Source organism: Scylla paramamosain, unplaced genomic scaffold (assembly GCF_035594125.1).
Source record: "Scylla paramamosain isolate STU-SP2022 unplaced genomic scaffold, ASM3559412v1 Contig5, whole genome shotgun sequence".
Lineage (NCBI taxonomy): Eukaryota > Metazoa > Arthropoda > Malacostraca > Decapoda > Portunidae > Scylla > Scylla paramamosain.
Genome location: NW_026973670.1, coordinates 372501 through 377500, shown reverse-complemented (window position 1 = coordinate 377500; position 5000 = coordinate 372501). Strand labels below are relative to the sequence as shown.

General features: G+C 50.3%; 1 protein-coding gene across 1 annotated transcript in view; it reads left to right on the top strand.

The window, feature by feature from the left end:
* Nucleotides 1-5000, top strand: part of LOC135096587 (rhodopsin-like) — a 9372-nt gene that overhangs the window by 1186 nt on the left and 3186 nt on the right. The window lies entirely within an intron of this gene.

The following is a 5000-nucleotide window of genomic DNA, read 5'->3' as shown; positions in this document are numbered from 1 at the left end:
ATAGCTGGTTTTTTTCTGTTAATAATCCTAATATTTAGTTTTTTTTCTTCAAATTGTCGAAGTTGTACGGTAATTATTACAAAAAAGTACGAAGGAACTTTTTTTTGTTGAAGTTGTACGATAATTATTACAAAAAAGTACGAAGGAACTATTTTTTTTTTCAAAGTGTACGGTAATTATTACAAAAAGTACGAAGGAACTTTTTTTGTCGAAGTTGTACGATAATTACTACAAAAAGTACGAAAGAGCTTTTTTTTCAGTGTACGATAATTATTACAAAAAGTACGAAGGAGCTATTTTTTCCGAAGTTGTACGATAATTATCACAAAAGGTACGAAGGAACTATTTTTTGTCGAAGTTGTACGATAATTATTACAAAAAGTACGAAGGAGCTATTTTTTTCAGTGTACGATAATTATTACAAAAAGTACGATGGAATAGCTATTTTTTTTTTCTGTTAATAACCCTAATATTTAATTCTTGATAGTCAGTTCCTTTATTTATTGTGTTCTTCTTCAAATTGTCGAAGTTGTACGGTAATTATCACAAAAAGTACGAAGGAGGTTTTTTTTCGAAGTGTACGGTAATTATCACAAAAAGTACGATGAAACTATTTTTTTCTTCATATTCTTTCTTTATCAATATTTTTTGGCTTATCATTGTGTGGTTGTTAGCTAGTTGTGTGAACGAGTGAATGAGCGAGACTTGTGAGTGAACGAGCTAGGCTTCAGTCATAAGTGTTAAGTTGAAGTGCGCGGCCTGGCGCCGGGAGATCACCTACCTCCAGCCTTCTGTTCACACCTTCTGTGAATAAACACCTGCACTGTTACCTGCGTTTCCTGTGCCCCTGCTGGTCAAGAGTCGAACATGGCGCAGTGAGTAGGATCAGGACAAGGCTGCAGTGGGTACGGCGCAGAATGGAGAAGCAGTTGGAGGCGCTGGCTGCCCTGCTAGCGCGACAGTCGGAGCAGAGTCAGGCTCTGCTAGCGCGACAGTCGGAGCAGAGTCAGGCTCGCGAGGAGCGTTTAACCCAGCTGCTGGAGAGAGTGGGGACACAAGCTCCCAGTCGCACCACGGCGAGCAATGAAGGCGAAACCACAGCCCGCAGCACGTCTACCCAGGGCGCGAGGTTCCCGACGTCCGCCACCATCATTCCTCACTTAACGGCGTCAGCATCTTTACGTGAGTTCGACACGTGGCGCCATAAGTTTGAAGGATACGTAACCTCGCCAGGATAGACTGTCTCTCCCTGGCTGAGCAGAGGGCGGCACTCGCTGCTGTCCTAGACGACGAGTGGACCCGTACACTTCGCTACGGGATAAGCTTACCGAGAGACGCGGAGTTAAGAACCATCCTCGATGCAATGTGTGAGTACCTGCGAAGCCAGCGCAACATCATCATGGATAGAAGAGACTTCTACTCCCGCGTGCAAGAAACGCAAGAAGGTTTTGACGACTTTTTATGTGCTGTAAAGGAAATCGCCAATTTCTGTGACTTTTGCGACCAGTGCATAAACCATCAGCTGCGTGACAGAATTGTCGTTGGGACACGAGACGAAGTGGCTCTGAAACGCATGCTGGAAAACAAGAAACTCACCCTTGAAAACGCCATAGATATTTGCAGAGCATCAGAGAGCGCTAACCAGTGTAGTGCAGTACTAAGGGGCGGCTCTCACTCTTCGAGCCATGGTGTGAACGCTGTCTCGAACTACAGGAAGGGCAGTTTCGGGGCTCAAGCCCCACGGGCTGTTATCGTTGTGGCAAAGATTGTCGCAGTGACAAAAGGGGATGCCAGGCAATAGATAAAGTGTGTCGTAACTGCGGGAAAAGAGGGCATTTTGCGAGTGTATGTCAGCAGACAGTGAGGAAACGACGAGGAGCTTCGAGGAGTTCCTCAACTGTCTCTCCTCATCGCGGTGCAGGCCCGAGGCGGGGAGCCAGTGCCAGTGTATACCAGCTCTTATCAGGCGTATACACAAAGACGGTGACGGCACGACCTGCGCCCCAGGTGCTCATTACCGCCACACATCCCGCTGGAAGAGACAAGATTACGTGGACTCCTGACTCTGGGGCCGAAACGACCGTTATTGGCCTCGACACGGCAACACTCCTTGGAATCCCGCCCTCCAGCTTGGCGCCCGCTGATGGTGATGGACTTTATGCTGCCGGTAATCACCCCCTCACCTGTGTAGGAACTTTCTCGTCGCACTTGCAACTGGGCGACAGGGAAGCTGAGACTGTTGTGAGCGTGGTGAAGGAGGTGAAGGGGGCGCTGCTTAGCTGGTACGATTCCATCGCTCTCGGAATCCTCCCCGAAGATTTTCCGGCTCAAATCCGACCGCTACGCAGGGAAGAACAGCACACCGGCAACAGCTCCATCAAGTACCCGACCGCCTCGCAGCCACCTCTATCTACGCCCACAGAAGTGATCAGCTGGCCTCATTCCTACGACCCAACGCCACAGCAGCGTGCGGGGCACGCTGCTGCTGTGATCAAGGCCTTTCCCAGCGTCTTCGAAGCAAAGGAAGGTTTACGTGCAATGGCTGGTGGATCCATGGCCATCGAGTTGACAGACGACGCTCGACCCTTCGCCGTAACAGCATCTCGTACAAAGGGATCGACACACTGTGTGCCCGACGCCCTCTCACGTGCTCCAGTACAGGACCCAGTGGAGGAAGAGGATGCTGCTACTTCTGGTGACCTCGACCCTCTCCACTCAGCGGTCATCTCAGCGTTATCTGCCACCAATGAGGACGGCGTCCGCTTAGCACCACTCCAGGATCAGACTGTGGAAATGGTACGTGCCGCAGCAGCAAGAGACGGGGAGTACTGCTTGCTCAAGAACGTCATCATCGAGGGCTTCCCTAATCATTGCCACGACCTCGATCACCGCTTGCGTACGTACTGGCCGGTGCGCAGTCTGCTGGCCGTAGACGACGACCTGGTGGTTTACGGGCCGAGGCTTCTTATTCCTCACAGCCTCCGCCGAGAAACACTAGAGCGACTCCATGACAGTCATCAGGGGATGGAGCGCACCAAGCGACGGGCCCGACAAACGGTGTACTGGCCTGGTATGGACAGAGACGTTGAGAACGTCGTTTCTGGATGCTCACTATGCCGTCCACTCCTACCAAGCCAAGCCAACGAACCTCTCTGGCAGGACACGGACACACCCAGCAGGGTGTTTGAGTCAGTTTCTGCAGACTACTTCCACGCAGCAGGCCGTACATACCTCGTGTATGTAGATCGCTTGTCTGGGTGGCCTCACGTGTCTGCATGCTCACGTCCAGCATCGGCTGATCAGCTCGTTCGTGTCCTTCGGGGTGTGTTCGCCGACACGGGCGTGCCTGTTCTCCTGAGGACTGACGGTGGACCGCAGTTCACTTCTTCATCGGTACGGCGCTTCCTGGCTCGATGGGGGGTGGAGCATCGTGTATCTTCACCTCATTATCCACGCTCCAATGGTCACGCCGAGGCAGCGGTCAAGTCCGTGAAGAAGCTGATCCTCACGACCACACAGCAGGGACACCTGGACGAGGATGCGTTCGCTCGCGGGTTGCTGGAACTGCGCAACACTCCGAGGGCGGAAGGGCGATCACCAGCACAAGTCCTCTTCGGTCATCCTATGAGGTCCTGTGTCCCGGCTCATCATCGCTCATACGCTCAGCAGTGGCAGCGCGCTGCTGATGAGTGCGACGCCAAGGCAGAGCGACTGAGGAAGAAAGCGAAACTTCGCCACGACGCGTCCGCCCGTACTCTTCCTCTCCTGCACCTCGGTGGCCACGTCGACGTTCAAGATCACACGACAGGCCTCTGGGATCGCCTGGGTGTCATCGTGGCTGTTGGGCGAAGGAGAGACTACCTCATCAAGATGGGCAGCGGTCGCGTGATGTGGCGTAATAGAAGACACCTACGCCCACATAGACCTCTTGCTCCCCTTCCTGTCGAGCAGCACACCGCTCATGGCGGTGCAGCGCTTCAGCATCAGGGTCACGAGGAACACCACCATCCCGGCAGCCCGGAGCATCAGGGTAACGGGGTACACCGTGGCCGAGAGCAACCAGAGCGTCGAAGCAGCCGACAGCGTAGGGAGCCGAGACGACTGCAGGTGCGGTGGCACCGTAGCACCTACGATTAGTCGTACGTGTTCATTGTACGCTGTGTTTGTTTTGTGTATATGTACCGTGTTTTCTGTACTTCAATCATTGTAACTTTGTTTCATGTGTTACGGTAGCCATAACAAAGATAAGGAATCTTCCTTATGTCTCGGGGGAGGTGTGTGGTTGTTAGCTAGTTGTGTGAACGAGTGAATGAGCGAGACTTGTGAGTGAACGAGCTAGGCTTCAGTCATAAGTGTTAAGTTGAAGTGCGCGGCCTGGCGCCGGGAGATCACCTACCTCCAGCCTTCTGTTCACACCTTCTGTGAATAAACACCTGCACTGTTACCTGCGTTTCCTGTGCCCCTGCTGGTCAAGAGTCGAACAATCATAATTTATTCATCACCTTTTGTGAATTTCTTCAAAATGTTCTGTCAGTAATGCAGAAATATTGTTAATCTGTCACTGGAACCTTAAAAACACCCTTAAAAACCCTTACAACTTCAACTAGAGCCTTTTAAAAGAGCATTTCTCCTGTCAGTCATGCAGAAATATTGTTAATCTGTCACTGGAACCTTAAAAACACCCTTAAAAACCCTTACAACTTCAACTAGAGCCATTTAAAAGAGCATTTCCCCTGTCAGTAATGCAGAAATATTATTAATCTATCACTGGAACCTTATAAACACCCTTAAAAACCCTTACAACTTCAACTACAGCCATTTAAAAGAGCATTTCTCGTGTCAGTCATGCAGAAATATTGTTAATCTGTCACTGGAACCTTAAAAACACCCTTAAAAACCCTTACAACTTCAACTAGAGCCTTTTAAAAGAGCATTTCTCGTGTCAGTAATGCAGAAATATTGTTAATCTGTCACTGGAACCTTAAAAACACCCTTAAAAA